Below are 24,988 nucleotides of genomic sequence, written 5' to 3'. Positions count from 1 at the left end.
GCACTCTGCTTCTCTTCAGCAAGGTGATGCGAGCAGGTTGGAGCCGCCGTGCCCCTGCAGAGGTGCAGGGGGGGTTGTGAGTCTCCCCGGGCTGAGCTTTGTGCCGCTGGACTTGTGTTTAGCACCGTGGAGCCTCTCAGAGCCCCGGCCGGCAGCGTGGGGCTGGCCCCGCTCCTGCTCCACGCTCCGTGCAGCAAATGGGGTGATGCTGGGAAACGGGGCGACCTGGCTTCGACCCGCTGGGCCAGTTTAGTGTTAACGGTTTAAATTCCACATTTTAAGTAAGGAGAAGAGGATGCTGCTTAGCATAAAAATAATTTTCAGTTTGTTTGGATTTTTTGCTTTATGTTTCTAAAATAGTCACGCTGCAGACACAATAGTAAGGTGTGTCCAAATTATTTATCTCCCTGTGACACTCTCCTAACTGCAGTCTAAACATGTTACTTAAAATGCTGCTTCCCTCTCATCCTTTGACCCCTGAGGGATTAGAGCTTGGCTAATTCTCAGAGATGTACATGATCCTGCGCTGCTGCTTAGCTGTGTGTTTGCATGTTATGGGGTTTTCTAGGAAATAAATAGCCCTTGAATTGTCCCTGCAATTTTTTCATCATAGCTTCTCTCATACAAATGAATAAAATAAAAGTCAGGCATCTTTCTGTACAGAACCTGAGAGGTAAAAACCACTTTCACATTTGGAAATGTTTAGCAATTCCTGCAATTATAATTGGTTGCAGCTTTGAAAATAAAGCCCGCATTTCTGAGACGCCCTAATATTTTTTTTAAAAGGGAAATGACTGGCTTATTTTGGAAGGGAAGAAAATACATCTCCAGTTGCACTGATGTTACCCCCCTTGGACGAGGGACCCAGAGTTGGTGCTTTGGGTCCTAAAAACCTGTGGCAGCTGAGGACCAGCTTCTCTTTTTGCAGAACCTGTGTGATGCAGCGAAGGACAAGAGCAGCTTGTGTCACCGGCGTGCTTGGGGCAGGGTTCTGTGCCCTCGGGGTGCTGTACCTTTGGGGTGCTGTCATCTCGGGGTGCTGTCATCTCAGAGTGCTGTGCCCTCGGGGCGCTGTGGGCAAATGGGGCAGGAGGAGATGCTGTGACCATTGCTGTGGGTCGCAGCTCACTCCCCGGATTAAGAGGTCCTTGATGTGAGAAGTCGTGTCCCTTTTCTGGGGAAAAGGATGCTCTGATCAGATAAGAGGCAGCTGTTAGTCAGAGAAATTAGGAAATTACAGTCTCTGTTTAAAAATCAGCTGTGGGTAAACCTCTAATAATTGCAGTTTGGACAATCATGTAAAGCATGAGAGTGTTGGAGCCATTTGGAAATGATAAATTGAGTTACAGAAAAAAAAATAAATAAAATCCAGGATTTTTCTGTTGATTAGCAAAGTGTGAGTTGTCTGTGTCACAGTTTTCACTGGTATTTCAAAGCAATCCTGATTTTATTTTAATTCTTTTAAATTCTAAATGAGTTGGCTGTTGAACTGTTATCTCTGGATATTTTAGCTTTATGGTGATGTTTTGGTATGTGCCTCTATTTGGAACCTAGAAGCAAAGAACCAAACTGTAAAACCAGATTAAAACAATAAGGAAGAGCTTTTGAAACTTAATAAATTTCTGACCCTTATTTTGAACCTTTAAAATGTCTTTTCTCAAAATACATTTTTAGTGGCAGCTCAAAGAAGCCCCTTATATGATTTTCCCATGTCTAATGGGCCTGTCACATTTTAAATAAATGTCTGAAATCCTGAACACCTGGGGCCAGACGCTTGCCTTCTGTGTGTTGGCAGAGCAGTGGGGATGGGCTGCATGACAGCAAACGAGGGATGGCCAAGGATACACAAATTATGGCTCTGCTACCTGAAGTTAAAGGAGGACGCCAACCCAAGCTCTTTATTTTGGAGTGAGCTAATTACAAGCAACAGGGAAGAATGTGAAATAAAGTGGATAAATCACTCTTCATGCTGCTTAGCCTCACCTCATAAAGTGTTAATTGTTCTATTGTCTTCTCAGCCAGCAAAGCCCAGCTGAACTGGGAGCATTCCTTTGCATTGGCAACCTCAAATTATTTTCCTTCCCAAGTGATTTACGTTTTGCGCTCAGGGCAGAAGTAACCCCTGGACATCCTCTTCTGCCGGGATGACCTTTATTCTTACAGACTACTGTCAATGATTTTTCTTGGTAAATACTTTATTTGACACATTTCTGGTGGAAACCTAATTGTCTGGATTCTCATCTTCTCTTTCACTGTTAAAAGCACGCTGGGCCGTTAACTTTTGTGCTGATCAGTCAACATTTGTGCTGGATTGGAACGATGGGATGGGAGGCTGGCGGCGGCTTCAAAGACAGCTTTGGGAAAGACACATAATGGTTAATCGGTGAATCATTTTTTCCTCATCTGTCACCTATAGAAGAAGCTATCCTGGTATTTGAGATGATGGTACCTTCTCAAGAAATAGCTCCCCAAAATGGAGCTGTGTAGCATCTGACTGGGGTGACTCTGGAGGCGGTCTGGAGGGCTTCCGACGAGGCAGTCTGATGAAAACAACATGAAAATAACCCAGAGTAAATGAAGTTGCTCCACGGCGATATTCAGTGGTGTCATTCGTCCTCTTGAAATCTCCGTGTCTGATCTTAATGGTATCACTTTTTCTTTTCTGGAAAGAAATACAGACATGTTTGTTTTAGAGGCAGGCCGTTCTCTATCCTGGCCAGCCTCTTATCACACCTTTCAGCATGGGATGTTTTTACTGGCCAGCCTAGAGCCGCAGCAATCCCGTGTTTACCCTGGCTGGGAAGCAGGCGGTACCCAATCAGCCTGGCTTCCAGGGGTGAGATGCTGTCCTTCCTGGTCCCCTGAGCTGTTGAAAGTGATAATATTTGAGCACTCTCCGTCTGCATTAAATCAGCTCACTTGGAAGGCAGACCTCTCAGTAGGGCTGCACGAGCTCTCGGGAAGGTCTGCAGTGTATCTTGTTTACCTGTTTGGGTTTCAACGCCTTTTCTGTTGCCTCTTGCATCTCGGTGGCTTTTTGATCCTGTAAAGTGCTGTCAGTGTAGAGCTTTATCTTCTTTTTCCCCCCCTGCAACGTGGCATTGCCTGCCTGCCGCAAGTGGGGCTTCGCTAGTGCAGCAAACCAGAGGAAGAGGTTGAGCTGAGCAATGTGATAGTGAGTGCAGAGATGGTTTGTGAGCTGAGGAAGCAGCTGGGTTGTCCCGAGCTCCTTCGTTATCTTCCACGTCTGGTAGATGAAAGGGTTGTAAATAGAGTGTTTGAGGTTTGGTTTGGGCTCAGACTCGCTTTGGGAGCCCCCTTCTTTGAGCTCGGGTGTAAATGACCTTTCTGTAGAGGGCTCCTTGCTGGGAGGGAGGGGGTGCCAGCAAAGCCAGGCTCTGCTCCAAGCCTGCCCCTGCCTTCCCAGGGACCCTGGGGCTGCCCTGGTGCTGGGGGTCCGGTTTTGGTGACCTCGGCGTTCCCCAGGGAAGGCAGCCGAGTGGCTCCGGCCGTGCCCGAGGCCTCTGCACGCCGGGGGGGGGGTCGTGCGTTCCTGGCAGGGGCCGGCCGGCCGTGGGACGGGGAGCACAAAGGCTGTTGTTATTTGCATCTCGTCCCGCAGATCAGCTGCTTGGCTTCAGCGTTCGCTTACTGAAAACTTCACGGCGGAGTGGATCGTTTCAGCAACACTCAGGCTGTGGGGGCTCTTGTGTGGGAACTTTGCTGCGCTGGAGGGACGGGAACCTTCCTAATTAGCCCGGCTGCATTTTGAAGGATTGGCCAGACCAAATCTTCTCTAGCTTTGCACAAAGGAGAGGTCAACTGTAAGCAAGCAGGGCCCGTGATTAGTGTCTGCTTTTGCAAGGCCAGCTGAAATGGCTTTGTCGTCGCTTCAGAAGACCATTATTGCCTCTTTCTTTTATAGCCATGCCCTCATTTACACAAGCATTTGACATTCCCTCAGTGTTGTTTGATTGACTAATGACCCTATTTCTCCTGCTAATCTCTTCGAGCTGTTCAGATGGGAGCCTGTGGGGTGCATTAGGGCATGGGCTGCTTGGGCGGAGAGGTGGGAGAGAGGGGTTTGCTGCAGCCTTCGGGCTGGAGCTGATTTTCAAAGAGAATCACAGGACTGCGAAGCACTCGAAGGTGCTGAAGTCAAAACGGGAAAGGTTTTGTCTTTGGAGGCAAAGGAAAGCACCTTGCAGACTTCTTGGATCCAAGAGCCAGATGCTTCTTTCCAAGATGGAAAGGCACCACCAGTGAGCGTGCACGTGCAATAACTAACGCTTGGTTGGACTTGGGTGACTTCCCTGGTCCAAGGGGACGCCAGTGCCCATTTCAGAATGACAATAGCAAGATATTGTGTTCAGTGTTTTGTGGGTTTGCAGTTCACAACACTGATTTAAAATCCGTTTGTGGGATTAAATAGCGGCAATTATTCTTCAGCTGTGAGTTTACTGGGGAAAATCCACCATTAATAATACCAGGGCTAAATTAAGCAGAGCATTTCTCCAACAGCCAAGAAGTCCAAATACTTTTATTTATAAACAGCCCCCTGATTCAAAGGTTTAGCCTTGTGCTGGGGAGGGGAGAGGAGCCTGAGCCCAGAGGAGATTTCTGCCAGCCCGCAGCATTGCCGGGCAGATCTGCCTGCTGGGATTTTCTCTCTTTTTGGCTCAGAGGCATTGGAACAAGGGCAGCTTGTGCAGAGCTCTGCTTCGTCCTGCACTATCTGCTTGTCCATCAGCCAAACGTTAGGTATTTAATAGCTGGCAAACAGGTAGCACTGAACTCTTTGAAAAAGTTAGTGAGAGGAAGCAAGCCAAGGCTATGTAGGGGTTTATTCAGTTAAAAAAAAAAAATGCAAAACAGAACAAAACAAATTCAAACAAAACAAACAAAACCAAACCTTTTGTGAAGTGAGTTTTGAAGAAAAGGGAAAATGTGCTGAAGCTGGGGGATCAGCAGGGGTTGTGCCCGTGAAACAAGTTTCCTCACACTTCCATCCGCAGGGCAGTCTGGGTCCAGCGTCCTTCACCGAGACGCACAACGCGGCGTTCATGGCAGGCTTCCTGGCACCACCTTGATTTTACAGCTCTGGACGTGAAGGCAGAGCAATTACTCGATGAATAACTTCATAGTTCATATGATTTGAGTTTCTGAAGGTTAACCAGAGCACAGCAAACAGCCTTTTGGACGTATGCTATCACATTTAAAGCTGTCCAGATTCATTGATGAGTGATGTAGTGTACGCATAAGCAAAATATTACCGACACATTTATTTAAAGGAACATGATAGCAAGTGAAAAAGCGCTGCTAGTTTAAGAGACTAAAATCTTATGGGCTTTACTGAATTTGAAGTATGACGTTCTTTGTTCTTTTCAAGCTTTCCTTGGGTTGAACTCGAGAATTAAGGATTTCATTATCATTTAAAAGAGGTGATTATATTGGGTGAAAGAAAATGCACGACTCAAGTCCTTTAGATGAGTTGTAGTCCTCTGCTTAGATTTTGGCAAATAAATGAAAGAGAAATCCTATCGCTGCCATTGCACCGGTTTGAAATTTTTGTATAAATCTTTATTGTTCCTCGTGTTAAGATCCTCCAGCGGTAGGAAAAGCTTGGAGGGAAACTGCTGGTTGTGCCACCTGGAGAAGACCAAACCTGCACTTTGTTTTGAGGGATTTGTTCCTCGGGCCTCGTCATGTGAAGTACTGGATGCCATCTTCAAAGCGATGCGTGTTTTCCCTTCAGTGAGGATTGAAACTCCTCAGCACCTCCCGCGGTCGCCTCCTTCATTATCACGGTGCCAGGACCATGGTGAAGTGTCAAGCCCCGCTCTAATCTCCCTGCAAGGATTTCCGCGAATGTTCGCAGCCAGCCGTGACCAATTAAAAAGGGGGGGTTGTGTTTGCAAAACCTCAGCGACTTGCCAAGTTGAGCGAGGGGTCCGAAGAGCTTTACATTTTTGAGAGGTAGATACTCTGCCCTAAGTATTTTCTTCTCATAAACCATCTGTTGAAAATCAGACTGTAATCAAGGAGGTGAGTCAAGGGATATTTATATAGGGGACCAGATTATTTTCCAAGCAATCAAAAATACTCCAGTCTAAAAGTGGAGCACTGGGATCCCAGCATTTGGCTCTTTTACGGCACAGCAGAGAAAGGACACAGGGCAGCTGAGCTCTCAGGACCTGTGATCTCCCGCTGTTTTCTGGGGATCTTGTGCAAATTGGCAGCGCGGGGATCCACGCTGGCCGTAGGCACAAGGGAACAAGTTCCAGCCAAAATAGGTGGTTTTGTGAGTGAAATGAGGAGTGAAGGCCAAAGTAGAAAAGATAAGCATTGCTGCAAACCTTCTTGGAATTTTTAGAATTAATTTATGCTTAAATACATAGTACAGTCTGTAATAAATCATCAGTATGTTATGCTTTCAATTTCTGGGTTTGGAAAGGTTGGAGAAAACATTCTTTTTTATTCATTATGTGCTGCCTTCTCCAAGGCATCTTTTTAAAGCAGTGTTCTCTAGCAGGTTATAACACCTTTTAAGCAGCCTCTGAAACTCCTTATCTCCACCTCAGCCACAGGTTTTGCTTTAATTTTTGCTTTGTTTGCTGTGTTTCAGTCTGTTTCCTCTCCTTTGCTGTATGGTTTCAGTGCTACAGTGTAATTTGTGTAATAATTCAAGAAACAAACTCACGTTGAGATTCCAGTCATTGCAAATACTTTTTTTTTTTCCAGGAAGATGCTCGGAGGATTCCTGCTCCAGAGGTTTAATTAATGAGAGCTATGTGAGAAAGGGAGGACACTTTCCATATATCCTTGATCCAAGTTCAAGTGATTGTGCATTCCTGTTGTGCAATGTGGGTTTTTCACTTGGGCTCAAGCTTGTTGTTCTGCACAGCCTTAACACAAACTGAGTTGTTTGATAGTGAAGGAGGAGGAGGAAAATCCCCCACTGACAACCCCCACAAACAAACCAAGGGTGGCACCGGCCAGCGAAGCAGTTTGTTACAGTCACTTTTCACTGCTAGGTATGTTACAAAATTCAAATGGAAAAATGGTATCTCTGAAAATGGGAATCCTCCTTCTCCTGAGACTGTGGCACCAGGCTCAACGAACAAGCTCAGGGAGTTTGTGCCTCTTTTCTCCTCAGGTTTCCAGTGTGCTTAGTTTGTGTGCACTGATTACAGCTATGCTGTGGTTTTAAATTGTAATTAAATTTAAACTGTAGTGCGTATATATGTGTGTGCATGTGTAGAACAGTAGGATATCATAGTACATACATGGCTTACAGTATATTAATGCCACCTACAGCTAGATTTAAAAGTATACATTGCATTTTAACAGTTCCCTCACTGGAGACATGGAAATGGTTTGCAGTGGAGTGACCTGACTGGGGAGCCTTTATCTTTCTAGCCGTGTATAAGCACACAGACCCTTTGGGTGCAGGCAGTGCCCCGTGCTTCATAGGAAGCCAAGTGGGGACCCCGCTCCCCCCCTGAGTCACCGCTGTCCCAGCGGGGTGGCTGCCATCCACATGCACTGCTCTTACTGGTGGTGCTGCTGCTGGCACCAGTTCGCAGGGACGTGGCTGGGGAGCAAGCCGTGCCGGGTGGGGGCTGGAGCCCTGCCGTCATCTTTGGGCTCCAGGGCTGGTCTCCCCACGCCGTGGTCAGCAGAAGTGGCTCTACACTGAGAGGAGGGTCCAGGCAACCCTTCTGTTCTGGGGTGAGATTTCCCAGTCCTGGCGCAGTTGGTTTCCTCCCAGACGTGCTTCGTTTTATGGGGCTTCAGTTTCTCGTGGTTCAGCTTGCACACATGGACACATGTGCTGTATATAGCTGTGCAGACGGTTTTTCTTTGCATAATTCGATGTTTGTGGGGCCTCTGCAACCCCTTTACATTCCCATTGGCTACAGGGACACCTGCTAGACCCTCGGTCTCTATAAGCTAGCCAAAAAACTGTTTTGAAGGCCAACAGGTGTTTCTAGTTTGCCGTACGTGAATGCATATTAACTGTCTTTCTTCCCGCCTCCCCAAGCAAATAAAACCAGAGTTGAATCTGGAAATCCTCCACTCAACACCAGAACAGCAGGCGGCCCTGCACGGGGTGCCAAGAAGACCGAATAAGCTCCCTTCTCCACGGCGGGCCGTCTAGCACACTCACAGGCGAGACGCCGGGGCTGCTGGCCTTCAGCTGCTCTCTTAAGTAATGCCTTTGTGTTTTACTTTCCATTTATCCTGGAACATTAGCTGAGAAGCCTGGCAGGCTGCAGCCTTGAGGACGCTGTCATACCCAGAATACTGCTGGCTTTTGTTTGCATGTAGCCGCGCGGACTGTCGGGCAGGCTGCTCCGGTTCTGTTTGCCTACATTCGGTGGCCGTCAGTAGTTTTGCAGTGGAAGCGGTTGGTTTTGGTGTTTTTCACCCTACTGAGTGCATCTGCCTTTCTCAGATGCCTTCGGTCCACGTGTCTCAAAGAGGTCTTGTAGGTGGCAGAGACTTAAAACTTCCGTCACTGACTTGAGGTGGGAGTCTGCTGCAGACAGGCTATGCTAACGCAAATGAACGGTGACCACAAAGAAGTAGAATAGCCTGCATTTTTAGGTAAAGATAGGGATTCTTTTTCTTTAGAGATTTAAGTGGCTTGCTTAAAGCCTGGGTAGATCATTACCAGAGGTCCAAACCGGCTCTTGGCAATTCTAGCCTGGAGCTGGTTTGAATCATTGATAATGGAAGTCAGTTATGCAGATTCATGGTCCTAATCTGATTGTCAGAGATCAAAGGGCCAAAATAATGCAGTCCTGTGTAATAAATGCAAGCGAGCGGTAGGATGCTGGGTTCCTTTCGATGGTTTAACGATGTAGTGTGCGGTGGATAAAGGGGACAGGGAGGTCTTAAGCTGCTAAAGAGAATCCAGGGGATATTGTGCCTTCCCTCAGCACACCATGGCGTTTTGTGAGGCGTATTGGGTTTCAGAGCAGCAGATGCTGAGATAATGGGTGCCAGATGTATGTCATTAGAGGATACCTCTTTCTACCAGCTGCAAATTGTCCGTCGCTTCCTCTACTGTACATTTTCATCATGAGAAGCTTGGATTCCCACAATTTACTGATATCACAGATGTTATCAGGCTTCTCTCTAACTGATAAGTACTGGGCCTGTGAAGCCCAAACCAATCACATTGGAAAAGTCGAAGAATGTATTTTGATTTGTATTTGTTCAGGAGCTCAGTTATGATTTGCCTTGATAAACTCGCCCAGAAAATTATATTCTACATTTAACTTGTAAAATGAATCCCTAGAAAACTTCAAGGATTTAAGTGAAAGAATACCAGAGATGTTTTTGTACTTATGTGAGAATAAGACATGGCTTTTCACTTTATAGTCTCTAGTGTAACAGGATATGCTCTTTAAAAACGCACATATTTGAACTGAAGAAATGGTTAAAAAGAGGACATTAAGCCATGCAGACAGTATGATTGCAGAGTGCATCACGGCATATTTAGGGATAAATTCATTATGAAAATATTAATAGTTTACACAGGCTTTTAATCAGAAGGAATCTGAGGCTTATGTGAGATTTCATATGTGTTGTTTGATACCTCTCTGTAGCATACTTACTTAGTTCTGTGAATATAACATTTTCTAACGCTTTTGAAGGTCATTCCTGCATGCATGCATTTCCTAGACAGAGCGCTTCAGAAAATTATTTTCTTTAAATGGTTTGTCAGGTGATTTTTTTTCCAACCAAAAAAGGGTTCATTGTAAGGAAGACAATGCCACTGACTTACTTTCCCGAAAACTTTCTGCTGCTGCTCACCCTGTTCTCTGCTGAGCGTCCAGCCGGGCTGTGCTGGTTCAGGAGGAGGAAGGCGAGCGCTCGGGGCTGAGCTCAGAGCTGGAGAGCTGCGCGCTGCTCCACGGCCACGCTGCAGGAGAGGAGGGAAAAAGGGCTCTGGGCTCTCGAAAGCAAAGTGTTTGGAGACGGTTGCACCACCATTTCCATTCTGCGGAACCGAAACTTTCCGTAGTTGGAAATGCAGCACCTGGGAGCGGTGATATTTGAAATGTGTAGGAGAGACAGATGTAGAAAGCAATTTTTGGGAAACAGCAGATCAGGTATTTTTTTCTGGTTTGAAATGACTTAGGCATTATCCCCCTCCATTGCGGTCTGGGCAACTGCCCTGAATTGCACAGCAGAATACTTACTCCTAGCAAATAAATACATTATTTCCACCTTCATTTTTCCTGGTTACTCAGGATCTCACCTCATTAATAGTGAAGATTTTGGAATGTCAAGTATTTGTAGTATCTGGGTGTCAGAGCTATATGGTGGATCCCTGTGGCAGGCAGGTGGAGGTGTTTGGTTTGTCTCCAACCCTGCTAGCCTGCACAGTGCTGTGGCTGTCCCTGTCGAGCAAATGGCTTTGAATTTAAACAGCTTCTTCGAGAAGGTGAATTTCTAGTTTAAAACATTACGTTTGCACTTTTTTTTTTTTTTTTTCCTTTAACTTCAGAACTTAACAAGAAGCAGGTAGCAATGACCCTTTCATTAGAGACAACAGGAAGTGTGTATAAATGTCTTTTGTGGCTTGGCAGTAAACTTGCCGAGGACAACATAAAACATGCTCATTAAATGTTCTTTAAGCAGTATTGGGTTTTGTTTTCAGAAGCAATGTGATGTTTCATCCCACCATTAATTGCCTAACACCAATTATGGCATAAACAAGCCATTTGCTATTGTAACTTTTTCAATTTGTTTTTCAGGGTTCTTACTCTTGATACCTATTATGCGTCTGGGAACATGGGTGGCTTTTGTAGTGAAATATAAATAATGAGATCAGTGATCAATAGTTTTACATAGACCATCCTGTGCTATAAATGTTACTGCAGCTCTTGAGAACCTTACAAAACACTTCCCCCCTTGGATGTTTTGTCGTATTGAACTTAATTATATGGAGACAAAGAGACTGGGAGAAGACTATTTTTCCCCAGGGACTTTCCAGTTCTTCAGAATAAGGTGTGTACTGCCCATTGTGCATTGGTAGCTGAGTGAGCAAACCTCAAAAAAGGTACTTTTTGCGTTAGTATTGAATACAATCAAAATTCTGCAAAGTGCCTAGAAAGACTCTCATAGTTGACCATTCTACCTGAGATCATAAGCTTCTTAATGGTATTTCAGCACTTCGGACACTGTTCTAGCCAACATCTCCAATTTTGGACCATTTGGGGCTAGCCCAGAATCATCAATTAATTGGTCAAAGAAGGGATATTCAGCAGACTTTAAGCTTTTCTTATTAAGATATTAAGAGATCTTTGTTATTGTTATTAAGATATTAAGCTTTTGTTGGCTATTTCTGTTTGAATTCTGTTTACAATTTGATTTGCTTTATTTGTATGTGTGTACAATAACATCTTAAAAATAGCTATCAAACACCTTTTAGAGCAATGCTATATGAAAGGTAGTGGTTCTGTTTTCTGATTTGTTTTCAAGCAAAAATCAAGAGGCTTATGTTATTTGCATTGTTAGGGATAGACAGCGATTTATGGGTGCTATATTGGACTATATCCTCCTTCTGCCAGGGAAAGACCAAATCTAATAACCAAGAATTTAGAAAAAACCTCAGGTTTTTACAGGTGTCTGTTAGGATGCTTCTCTTTTGAATTCTCTGGAGACTCTGGGCATGGTGCATTTGTCATGATACCTGGAGCTTTGCTAAATTGCAGGTGCACCTAGTTTGTTCACAGAAAGCATTTTTCTTGAAATTCACTTGACTGCGCTCATTTTGCAGCCCTGTTGTAAACAAAGGCAGCTGTATCTCACTGGTATCTCACTGATATCTCTGGGTTCCCCCTCAGAGACTGTCGTTTATGGATGCAGTATTACAGATCAGGTATAATTATGCTAAAGTCAACGCTTTGTTCCTTTATTAAACAAGAGGAGATGAGAACTTTGTTTTCTTCATCCTGGTTAGTCTTCTGCCTAACTGCAGGTGTCTGGGAGAAATAAGGTTGGTGCTGATTTCACGTTCCAGTAGAGGGGGTTCCACCGATGAGCGGTACTCTGCAATGTTCAGAGAGCAGCTAATAAAGCCTTGCCTTCAGTCCCTGCCTGAACTCTTTGCAGCTCATCCTGTTGCATTTCTTTTGAACCTTCTGACTAGATCTTGATAATTTTTTTCCTTGATTCTGTGCGGATCTCGTTGGCTTTGGATCAGGGTGGTGTAACTCGTGAGAACAAAGCCCCAGGCTTGCTGACTGCCTCATCCCCTCAGATCCGCTTTGCTGCGGGAGCAGGAGGCATAACGGGGCTCTGTTCAGCGGCAACGAGCCGTGGGGACGCACAGCTGAAGGTCACCAGCCTGGTGCACACAGAGCTTCACCCTGGCACGGGCTTCTCTGCAAGAAGCAATTAATAACAGGACAAAACCGCCGCTGACATTCACACCTTCATACGCTCAGGCTTGGCAACCACATCAGTGATCTCATGGAGCTGAGGTTGCTTCAAAGGTTTGGAAACTTTGAAGGAAGTCTCTTCGGCTTCACTGAGAGAGGAATACAGGTTCTTTCCCAGGAGAGCCATCTTCCCGTCTTTCCGTGAAATGCAGTTTTGGCCATTCAGTGGGAAAAAAAATCATCAAACACCATCCCATTTGCTGAGCTCTCGAAGGGAAGCCTTGGAAAGCCTGCCAAGTGCAGTATATTTTTATATTGCATCCATTATACAATGTGTCCAAAAAGAATTCACTCCACTACGGAGAGATATTTATAGTCCATAAGGTTTTATGGCAGAAGTTGAGATTCTAAGGTTACTCTCGCTGAGACTAGTCAGACTGTTGCCTCTGACTTCAGTGGGTCTTTCAAGTGTGAGGGTCACCTTTGCAAAGAAACAGCCCGGCTGGGTGGTGCTACCATCCCCCTCCACCTGCGGGAAGACAAAGGGGAAATGTGCCAAAAGAGCTGGGCTGGAGTGGTCCTGGGTACTGGGAGACGGGCACACGCAGGAGGCAGAGAGGAGTACGTCTGCAAAAACCATTTGTTAGGGATTTAAACTGCAAATGGGTTGGGCATGGCAGTACAGAGCGAGGACCTCGGTAGGAACTGGTGACGGAGTGTGGGAAGGGGCAGGGAAAGGAGGATGAGGCTTGCAATGGGCCAAGGAAACAGGGAATCGTATGACATTGCTGGGAATAAATGTGTTACTCTTACTCTGAGTGGAGTAAGAACATGTGATGAAAATCTTTGTCTCACCCCTTAGTATCAGCTGGGTGGAAGATGCCCAGCACAGCTAGTTACATGTGTGGAAGTACTCCCAGATCCGTGTAGCTGTTCTCTCTTGCAGATGCTCCTTCCTCCAGGACGTCCGCACAGCCTAAAGGAGTAACTCGCCCTGATCTTCCAGGTGTTTGTACACATTCCAGTGGGGAAGGAACAACCCCAACAAGCCCTTTGCTTTTGCATTTTAATGCAGATGAAGAGGTCGCAGACATTATTTTGAGTCTCCGTTAGGTCGGGGAGACTTCTGGGAGGCCCCTGGTCACAGTTTCCCTGAAAAGATAATTCCCTTGTGTTGGAGGAGGCCATGCAGCTGGGAAGGGCAATGAGCAGAAATGCATCTGTGTCATGTGTTTACCCAGACTGAACCACTGAAACATTTGAACTTATTTTTCCTCTTCTTTAAAAAAATAAGTATCTTAAAGAGTAGACAGAATCCTTCGAAACTTTTCATAGCCTAGCCCATCACATCCAGGCATCAAGTTAAAAAAGACCTGCGAAGTTTATGGTCAATGTGGGTCAACTCACTGTCTTACGCAACTTTAAGTTCGTAAAAATTGAAAGCCCTGGCTGTGATATTGATTAAATGCAGTTTGGCCATCTTACATATTTATATTTGTGAGAAGTTTAACTGGAGCCAAAACTGATAATGCAATCACTTGGGAAAGGTTGGCTGTTACTAAACAGGGGATTAAGATTGCACATACACGGTTGGTATGTGTGGGAATGGTACCGCTGTGATTAAATGAACCTGTGGTCTCTAGTCTGCCTCTCCTGGAACTCTCCAAACCTCTGCTTAAAACAGACAGTGCCCATATGTGCCTATGAGTGTGTATGCCTGTGTGGGAATCTTTCTATGCATGCTGTTGCAATTTGTACATCACCACATCTTAACAAGCGTCGCAGAAATGACTTGCATGCTGCCCATCCCATCACAGCAGGTACAGCTTTGTGCTGTGTAGTTTATGGCAAAAAGAGTATGATAAACAAAAAATTAGAAGAGACCAGATACATCAAAAGCATTTGAAAAATTATGCGAAGGTGACCAGCAAAGTTAAGATAATGTCAGTTTGGACAGGAAATTGTGGAAGAAATGATGGGTGAGCAACAAAAGTCTGTGAAAAGCAATGAACAGCACTAAGTTATCTGAGCACTGGAGGAAGCTACAGAGCTGTGAAGGATAATCTGCTCCCTGCAGACCACGGCAGATCGCATCAGGCGTACTCTCTTGGAAGGCTGTGCTCTTTTTTTTTTTTTTTTTTTTTTTTTTAATACAGAGATTTCCTGGAGGTGCTGCCTGTCATGGCTGTTTTATTACATCTCTTGTTTGTAGATCAGGAGGAGGCAGGCTGAATTTGTGTAAGCATTTGATATAATCCACAGAAAGACATTGAGTTTATAGATGGTTAGGTGGGTAAAGGATGAGTATCTGTTTAGGAACTCCTGAAAGATGGGAAAATATATAATATATCCTTACAATTTCTCTTCTTTACATGCCCTGTTATACCCCTGTATTTTGGAACTTGTCTTTTCCACCCTCAGCACCCTTCTGTACCATGAGCAGTCCTGCCCTGCCCCAGGCAGGGGCTCTGTCGCTGCTTTTTCTGCAGCAAGAAATGAGAAGTGGGGGAATAGCCGCGTCCCCAAGGTCCCTGTCCCAGGGCTGAGCAGCTCTCCCCTGCGTTACATCCCCGGGGAATCGCACTCCCAGGGCTGGGACCCCCAGCAGCAGCACAGTCGCTGGCTGATCCTGGGTGTGCTGGGGGGGCAGAGCAGGGTTTAACCACTTGCATGCCAAATCCCAGAGTGTGCTGAGTTGTAGAAGAGGGAAACAAAACAAAAATTAAAAAAAAAAAAAAACAAAGGACCAAAAAAAAAAATCCCTGCCAAACATGGATTTTGCATCGAATTTCTGGTTTGCTGACAAACAAGTTTGTTGAGGAAGCAGCAAAGCTGCAACACTGCCGTGCTCGTACAGCCGCCTGCTCTTGGCTTATCTGTTTGGCAGATTTTCTGAGAAGATATTGAAAATATTTTCTGTCAACCCAAATTCAGCCACGCAGAAGTGTCTGCAGACCCCATGCAGTTCTGCTGTTTCTACGCTTAACTGCTTACATTTTAGTACCAGATAAGGCATATTCTCTTTCCTTTACGTTATCAAGAGTCCTTGTTTTGGGGAGAATATCATGGAAACTTTATTAAACGGGTTGTGTTATAATGGCTATAAAACAAAGTAGCTCCAATTCTCAGGTTTTTTTCCTGGTACAGCTGTTTTAATGAAGGTTTGCTACAGCAACTTGATTTTTAGAAAATAATTATGCAAAGTCTCATCTCTGAAGTGAATGAATTCAGTTCCAGGCTGGCAGTGGCCCTTTCTGAAGAGCTGTAAGTCTGTTAAATTTCCTTACGGCCAGAGGGAGGGGATAGAGCCTCTCTGCTCTGCTTGGGAGACCGGCCCTGGGCGCTGGGTCTCTGTTTTGAGTGCCTACCTCACTCTTTGACTGTGGTGAGACATTTTCCCATTGAAGAGCTGCAGGGTTATCCCTCTGGAATTAGATAAAAATTATTTTATCCTAATTTTTACCACTTTTAATCTATATAAACTCTAGCAGTTTTCTTTGTTGTTTGGTTTTTTTTTTTTTTTTTTGGTCAAAGAAATGCAGCAAACTTTGTTTACACTTGTTTTTGTTTTATTAAAGGTCACTTCCCTACAAAGAAAAAGGAAAAAAAAAAAAAACAGATGCTTTTTTAAAGCTTATATAGCTTTTTTGGAGGAAAACCATTACAGATAGAAGTTATATATATGTGTATGTATACAATACTACACATGTAAGTGTGGATTCTGTTGGAAAAACAGATTTCACAGGTTTTATTTACTTCAGGAGAGTCCTTTCTAAGAAATTAATCTGGAATTTGGAAAGGTAGCCATGAGCCTTTGTTGGCTTTCGAGGTGCATGTTGTGAGCTCTGGGGACAGGAACCATCCACTTTCAGTAGGTAGTTAAGAAACCTGAGTGTCCCGTCTGGGTATAGCTGCTGCCCTACCAGCAGTGCATGACAAAAAGGTTGTAGCCTTGTAAATACTAAATGTGTAGGTTCAATCTTACGCTTGTCCGACCTGGAGTTTACCATGGAGTTGTCTGTGCAGCTAGCTTGTGCTTGCTGGCAATTGTATGTGCTGAAGAGGAAAAAGGCAGGTCTCAGGCTCTGAAATACTCAGGAAATTGAAGTTTTCCCTCTGCAATAATAACTAATTAGGCAGTCAAAGATTTTATTAGTAAAAAAAGGAAAAAGATGATGATGGGAAAAGGCAATGATGCTGTTTTTCTGTAGATCGCAGCAGACAGATGGTTTCTGAAAAAAAGGATCAAAATCCTTCTTCTACTGACCTGTTTGGTGCAATAAACATTGGTATAAACACCGGCCCTCGGACACCCACCCTGTGCGTCTGGAGCCAAGACTGGCACTGGGGCTCTCTTGGCCCCGGGCAGCGAGGCCGCTCTCTGGACCGTCACGGAGCAGAAATGTCCAGCAGCCGTTTATGCAGCATCCTGTCAGATGATTTTCTGTAGAGGCAACAGGTCAGTGTCGCTGAGAGGTATCTGGGGCTGAGCCAGCTGAGGACATGAGCTTTGCATCTTACCGATAAGAAATTCTGTTTTCCTGGGGATGATGGTTCACCAGCAAGGAGCATGGAAGCCGTACAGCTGTCTTGCTTGGAGTGCACAGCTGATCTCAGAAATATACTCCCCTGAATTTATAATAAAGAATGTGTTTAAGTGAAGAGAGAGAGGAAAGCTGCCAGGAATTAGCTGCTGGCGTGCCAGCGGCTGTGAGGTTGGCAAGTTGCTGAGGGACAGGAGGACACCAGGGATGTCTTGGCTGAGCAGTGGGAGGAGAGTCACTGCAGCAGCCTTCAGAGGATGTGCACAAGGAAGAGCCCAGCAGCAAGGGGTTGTTTCCAGAATACTGGAAACAAATCCAACCTGCTTGCTCTATCCAAGGTGAGGAGATGGGCTGCTGAAAGCAGAAGGGATGAGAATGAAGGCAGCAGCACAGACTGAGCTGCTTTGTACTTGAGGCTTTGCATCTTGCTTGCTCCTCTCGGGCAGAGCTGCAGCCTCCCAGCTGTTGGCAGAGCTCCTGGGGAAAATCCCGGCAGTGTCCCTGTCCCCCAGAAGAGGAGGGGATGCTCCTTGGGTATTGCCTGTGCCCCGGGCTGCCCCGCTGCAGCGAGCCCCTCGGCGTTCAGGGGCTGTGGCAGTGGTGTCCTGGGGACCCGTCAGCTGATGACTGTAGGTAATTGCTCATTTATTATCCCTTAGGGCATTGCTACTGCATCACTTTCCAGGACTGCCATCCTCAGCCGGGAAGAGCTGGCAGTGGAACGGAGAAAATATGCCAGCTCCTCTCTCCTGCCGTGTTAGGTGATTTTACTCAATTAATGGAAATGAAGCCATATCAAAACTTAACCTGCTGGGATGAGGAAGAGGTTGGCACACTGGCACCAAAGTTTGGACCCTGGTCCTCCTTTCTAGGAAACTGCAAATATGCAAATAGCTGAGTTGATTTGTGTAGTCTGGAGTGCACTTACCTTTCATGGGTCATCAGAATAATAATGTACAAAGACATTCCTTTTTCTATCGAGGGTCACGTTCTCTGCCCTGAGTCCTCAAAACTTGGCTGGTGTGTGTGCTTTTGAGCTGGGAGATGATTCTGTCACTTCATGGTGTGTTTTCTGGGTATGCTGGAAAGGGGCAGCCATTGTTTAAGGGAAAGCCAGATGCTACAAAACTGGGGCCTCTTGGCATTTAAGCTGCCTTCAGGCCTTTTTACAAGGTGTTGTAAAGTTACTTGACAATGGGCTGTGAATACTAATGGTCTCTTAGCCAAAAGGCAGATGGAAAAGCCGGATTTTTTTGTTATCAATTTAAGTAGATGGTTTCTTTCATGTGGGACTGTGTAACCTCCATAAATAAAATACCAGATGTGGTTGAATTCTGTTTTCCTTAAAATGACTTGGGCATTCTCGTAAGGAGTAGGAATACCTACTGTTATCAGTATTTTACTTCAGGCCTTTCCTGGCAAAATGTGTCCCAGTGAGTTTGTGAATGCCGGAGCGTAGCAGCCAGGCTGATGCAGGACAGGTACCAGCACCATCGCGTTCGGTCTCGGTCCTGATGCTCTGAACTCTTCAGACTTAAGCCAGGCTTCCCTTTAAGTCCATATCCTCCAAAACGCTTAGTTTCCCGAGGAACGCAGCTCCTGTTCTGCTTCGGGGTGCTGCCAGCCCGGCTGGTGGCTGGGGCCCGGCTGCGGTGCCGCGGTGGGCAGGGGCCGTGGCGGGGACACGGCTCCTGGCACACACCGTGCTGGGACGGAGCAAAGGGGAACGCAGGACCCGTGGGCGAGCGTCAGAGCCCAGGGCTACCACCACAGCAGTCCTAAAGGGGAGCCCTAAAGTCCGGGTAAGCCTCTGCTCTGTCCCGTCCGTGCATGAGCACGGCATCTTGTGGCATTTGAAAGGACATTTCTGAGCTGCTACAGAGAGAAATGCGGGAAGGATCCTAAAAATACAGGTAAATACAGCTGTATGTAGGTGCAATGCAGAAGGAAAGGCATGATGCAGAGGAGAGAGACTCTGCCCTTTCTGGTACTGGGAGGGATTTGGACTCAGCTGGGGACTGAGAATAGATTTGAAACAAATCTTGCACAGGTGCAAGGCTAAAATAGGAGTATGAAATTCTTCCAAAATGGATGAATTTAGTTTTATGAGAAACATGATAATTGGTTGGTGTGACTGAATTTCTGTAAAAAGGCTAACTATTCCTCTGCAAACCTCCTTAAAAATATGGATGGATTTTTTAATTTTTTTTTTAATTTAACTGAAATGATATATTTCTTTTCATAACTCAGCCCTGCCACTTCCAATGTCATGGGTTTCTTTGAATGTTTGAAGGTTAGGCTGTGTCTGGGAGGGATTATACAATTCAGTGGTGACTTTATCACAGGACCCCTGCAGTTGTTTTTGGCTAGCTTGGGCACCGCATGGGTGGATAGACAATTGCCAGAGATGACGAGTGTGAATAAAAACTATTGCAGTGCTTTAAAACCTGTAGCAATGCCTGCCTAGAGGGAGCGCAGGCGAGGTGACAGCTGAAGCTCGCTCCTCCGGGGGTTCTTCAGCAAACAAGCAGAAAACAAAACAGATATTTACCCGTTACATTGCATGTATACCATCCTCTAATCAACCTCTGAATCCTGCCTACCTTTATTTTAGCAGGGATATGAGTTAGCTGAAGATTGGTGGTTTTAAATGAGCACAGATGATCTGGAAAAATGTGTTATGTGTGTGAAAGTTTGGTACAATATTCTCTTACCTGCTCCTAATTCTTTCTTAAAAAATAAAAAGCAACCTTGCATGCATTCTACAAACAGAGATGAATTGAAACCAGGTTTTAACAGAAGTCCCGTAAGAAGTTTCATATTGAATTTGTTCGCATTTGGGTGGCACTTCATTGAATGTATGAATAAAACTAAGGATGGGAAGAAGCCTTCCTCGGGGAGCAGGTTTCTGGGAGCTCCTTGGCATCTGCTGTGCGTGACCTTGGAAATCAAGTGTAGGTGGAGCCTGTGGGTGAGATTCGAGGCGACCCATACTTGGTTTCAAGGGTCTGCAGGGAAGCGACGGAGGGGACGGGCAGAGCGTCGCGCTGGGACGGGGTGAAGATGTGAGTGCACGGAACAACGGCCTTTCATTGCTGAGCTTCAGACTGACTCAGTAGTATTGCTGGACTTTTTTTTTGTTTGGAAAAATCATCCAATGCAGGTGAAAAATTCCATTTCCCAGGTGATATGAACTACACAAGTAACCTGGACGCAGAAACTGCATCTGCATAGCCCGAGTGGTCTCGTGCAGTCCTGCCTCTGTTTACCTCTTCCCTCCACAGTCAAGTTTTTGAGCAATCTGCAGCAGACTTCTATCCATAACCCCAAACATTTATGGGTGAATGTGCACCTGCAGTTGTGTTTCCAAGCAGGATAAGGCTGCTTGCAGTCACTTCATACCTTGCTGTTGAGCCATGTGCAACTTTGCACTCTTTTCTTCCCCAGGATTGTCTTGTAAAAAAATGGGCCATGTTCAAGTCCAAGTGAGGATCACAGTCGCTCAGGCTGGATTTGAATTATGGAGTCTGGACAGACTTTAACCAGAATGACATACTTTGATTGGATTCCCTGTGAGAAGTATGAAGGATCTGCAAGTTTTGCATGGCTTCACCAGGAAATGGTAACTCGCCCCTTTTCATGCTTAAACCCAGTCCTGGTTTCCCTGAAAGAATTTCAGACCTTTTAGTGAACTTGAACTGAGTTTTGAGTTTGTCAGGAAATATGAGTCCTAGAAAGCTCAAGGCAGGATTGATGTTGTAGCAAAAAAAAGTTGACGCGAGGCAGTGATTTCAGGAACACGTGGCCCACGGGCCAGGTTTGGGTCTCGGCTGCATCAGCCGAGAACAACGGTGGCGAAGCTGCTCTGGGGTTATGCTGGAGCTTCCGAGGGGGGAGGCAGCCAGCGTCTGCTCGGGGTGCCCGGCGGGGTTTGGTGTGTTGGCTGCGGGTGCTGTAACACAACCTGCACCCGAACCCTGCGCCCATTCCTGCAGCGACGCCTTTGGCACCTCCTGCACCGGTCCTGGGGGGGAAGGAGACGAAGGGAGCATCTGTAATTTTGGGTGGCATGCCTAAAATCTTTAGTGTAAGCCAAGCACACTGAGTGAGGGAATGCCTGCAGCCATCTCACCTTTCTGAAATACTAATGGATTGTTTCAAAGATGCACGGCAACCTCCAGGGAATAACATATAATTTTTCCCCCCTGAACGTGCCAAGGGCCCGTGAGGACCGATTCCAGCACAGCTGCTCCTAGTTAGCTCGCAGCTTCAGGAGGTCCAGGTTTGATTTAGGGACTAACCTTAACGCTCTTTGTTCATGACACCTGGCTGGTGGTGACAGCTGATTCATGGCTGCCTGGCAGAGGCAAAATAAATCTCATACTTCTGTGCTGGGGGGTTGACTACAATCTCAAGGTATCCTTTGTCCAAAGATCTTGTAACTCAGGATGGCCAAACAGCCCCACACTGATGCTGGCAAAATAGTTAACCTCAGCCTTCTACCCTTTTTGAAATAAGGATGTGCCGTCAGTATCTCAGAGCCACTTTTCTGCCATAATTGGCACTTAATGCCCTTGGAACGCCAGCTCGGGGCTGCAGCGGCTCCCGGGCGCGAGCCGGGGGTCGGGATCAAGGCAGCCAGCCGGCAGCGATGCCGGGGCGCGCGGCGAGCTGGGGGATGAGGAGAGCTCTTCGTTTTATTTATGAATCGTATCTTTCAGTCAGGGGGGAAGGAAGTTTCATGATGCTTTGACAAGTACAAGCTCTAAGAAACTGAAAGTGGTGTTTGCAGAGTCTAACCACAATGCTTATTTTTACAAAACGTGGAGGCAAGAATAACTCCTGCTCTTGCTGTATCCTTCTGGGGAAACTTACGGTTTACGGGGAAGCTGCTGAGATTGTGTGCATCTAAAAGATTAAAGGGAACTTTATACAAAAGCTGCTGTTAAAAACCAAGAATAATAAAAAGACCCCTTCAAATATGCTAGACTTCAGCTGCATCCAGCACATACACAGCAAAGCTACAGAGCCCTTCAAGCTCGCGAGTAACTCCTCTCTGTCAGTTTGTGGATCCAGGCAGCAAAACCCTTCAGAAAGCCAGTGACTGATTTGTGGCTTTGCTCTGAGCCGGGTGGCATTGAGTCCTGCTGTGGGCCCAGAAAAAGGTCAGGTCTTCACTTAAAGGCACCTTTGTGATTTCTGGTTGTCTGGTTGGTTGGGTGGGTGTTGTGTTCACGTGCCTCTGAAATGTCAGGCGTGAGGCTGAATGTGTGAAGCACACCCGGAACAAACAGCTGCTCGAATCCTTTCAAAATGCAGCTGCTGTTTCCTGTAGACTTTCATTCAAGGTAAACATACTTCATATTGCCCAAATTGGCTTTATTCCTTGGTGTTTAAGATGTCTTTCCCTCTTCCCTTGTGGTTTCTGTCTAATCCTTTGCGAAATCATAATCTGGATTTATGGCCTCAGAAAGAGTCTCCTCCACAGCAAGAGACTAATGTCGCAGGTGTAGCTTTAAGGTGTTGCTGTGTGAGAAGCTGAGCAAGAGGCTTATTAAACCATGAAACATTATGAGGATGAGCAGGACTAAGCCAAATTTTGGATCATGAATTTCTCCCTGAATGCTCCTAGCAGGCTGCTTCTGTTGTGGAAGGACCTTCGAACCAATAAGCCTTTCTTTCTCCTCTTTCCTTGCCTAACTCGGATGCTTCATTGCCTCCAGCTGCCTTTATAGCTTCTAAAACATTAGGTTTTCAAACTCTTAAGCCTTCTCTAAGTTTTACAAAATCCCCCAGGGTTGCATTTCCTAATTTCCCCTCTGCTCTCTATAACAAGTCAGTTAAGTATTTCTCTGAAATACTGCATTGCCCAGTCAATGTGTCTAACCACCAGTACTGTTTGTGGAAATAGAAGCCATGTGATAATGGTTACAGAAACAGTGAACAGAGCAGGAACAAGAAGTTTCTCTTGTACTTGTGAGTGCTGCTCACAGCACTTAGAATCACTTTTCCTGAACCATGTAAAACAGGGACCGTCATGTCACCTGTGCGTGTAGCTGCCAGAGCTGGCATCTCTCTTGAAAGGAGTTCATAGTAGGACAATACGTATAGGTATTGCCAGATCTTTGGTGAAAATAGGAAAGCCTTTAACTGATGAATAATTACTTTCCAGAACTGGTTAAAAAACCTCTTTCTCTTACAGCTGTGACAGTAACGCACCTTTCTTCAAACAGATGCCGCATTTAGGCAGTTACAGTACATGGAAATCTAATTAAAATGTATGGACTTACTGAATTCATGCTTTTAACACCTGTAGTGTGAAAATCCATTGTCAGATCGAGGGGAGGGCAGGGCTGGGCAGCCCTCCTGCTAACCACCCTGTAACCTGTCCTACACAAAGCGTTTGGAACGAGCTGTGAGTCTCCTAAGGCTGGCAGGGTGCTGCCGAGAGAGGATTAAGCAAATATAAACCCTTGGGGATTTCATTAAGCTCTAGCAGGACTTAGGCTTTCTGAAAAGTAAAACAAAACTTGCACGGTCTGGTGTTTCAGAAGTAGTTAGGGAACTCCAAGCCCAGACAGGGCTGAATTAGGAGAGGCTGAGGGAATTAAACGGTGGGTCTCTTTGATCACGTCAGGCTTGTTTTGATCACTGTCCTTCTCTAACTCTATTCTTGGCTGGTAATACATTTAATTCTTTATGGCTTGACGGGTTTGTGCGCTGCCCGCAGACACTTTTTATTATGGTTATTGCAGAGGTGATCTAGGGGCTGGTTTACACCGAGGAGCATCCCTGCACAGCTGCCTCTGCAAAGAGCTTTTGGGCAGACGGGGGAAGCGCTGCCGGCAGAGTGCGGTGGGTGCCCGGGGCTGCCCCCCCCCCCCCCCCCCAACCCAGCACCCACCTTTCTTTGCACCCAACGTGAAATCACACGTGGTGCTCCCAGGAGCGACCAGCTCCGGCCTGTGTGTGAAACGGGGCGGGATTGCGGCCCCGTGCCGCCTGAGGCCGCGGGTCCCGAGCAGGAGGGACCCTCACCCTGCGGGCGCGAGCAGCCGCAGCGGCACATCTCCACGTGGGAGGGTACCCAGGCGGTCCCTGGGTTGCGGACTGCTCATTTCAAATCTCCTGTGACAGCTTGCCTCCACACCATTTATTATTTTTTTCCTTTCAGAAGGTGCACGGCTGCCTGGCTCTCAGCAGCATCCCAGAGGATGCCTGGCCTGGCTGCCTCTGGGGGGGCTCTGCGCGCCCTCGGGGGTGCCTGGCCTCACCGTGCTCCTCACAGCTTCTCAAACAATTCTCTCTGTGTCCGGCTGCGGAGGCAGCAGAGCTCGAGTCGTGCTCAGAGCAGATGGAAACGGGGCTGGCTCCCGACAGACAGCGAGCTCTGTCAGCTCTGGGCGAGCAAAAGAAAACGGAGATTTATCTGCAGTAGCAGAAGGAAATGTACAGAGCACAGTATGGCCGAAGCACGCGTTTTTGGCAAAGCTACAGCTCATTATTCTTCCATCCAGACCAAATGCCTTAAAACAGTATTTGTCTCCATTTTTCTACTTTCTTTTAAGGAAATGCTTCTTTACAGAGCAAAAAAAGTAGCTTCTTAAGCACAAAGACATTTTTAGAGTGCCTTGCTTAGTGCCAAATGTCAAGAATTTGCCAACAACTGATAAATCTTTTTGAAACCTCCCCGTATATTTCACATGTCTAACTGAAACTTGGCCTTTCCTAACCTGGGGTTGATTTTGATCTCTAACTGAAAATAATAAAAAGGCCTAACTTTGATTCGGCGCAAGGTTTCCTCCTCACCGTCTCGCTGCTGGTCTCCGTTCCCTCTGCCGTTCCGTGGGCAGAGGATGTTTCAGAGCCGTGGTGGGAAGCAATGCTTCTGTATTTCTCCCGGGGACTGAGGAGGCATGGGCTGTGCCCCCCTGCCCTCGCTTGCCCCAATAGCTGGGGCCCGTGGGCTGCTGTCTGCAGGTTTGGGGGGTCCGGGCTCAGGCAGCCCCCCCCCCCGAGCCTCGGCAGCCTGTGTGCTCGGAG

The 24,988-nt window shown here is 46.3% G+C and overlaps 1 protein-coding gene across 1 annotated transcript in view; it reads left to right on the top strand.

Annotated features, from left to right (window-relative positions):
• MEGF6 (multiple EGF like domains 6) overlaps positions 1 to 24,988 on the top strand; it is a 103,690-nt gene that overhangs the window by 22,525 nt on the left and 56,177 nt on the right. The gene's annotated exons all lie outside the window — the stretch shown is intronic.

This window comes from Tyto alba, unplaced genomic scaffold, assembly GCF_018691265.1.
Source record: "Tyto alba isolate M040663 unplaced genomic scaffold, T.alba_DEE_v4.0 Super-Scaffold_20000042, whole genome shotgun sequence".
Lineage (NCBI taxonomy): Eukaryota > Metazoa > Chordata > Aves > Strigiformes > Tytonidae > Tyto > Tyto alba.
This window is presented reverse-complemented; position numbering and strand designations above follow the sequence as displayed.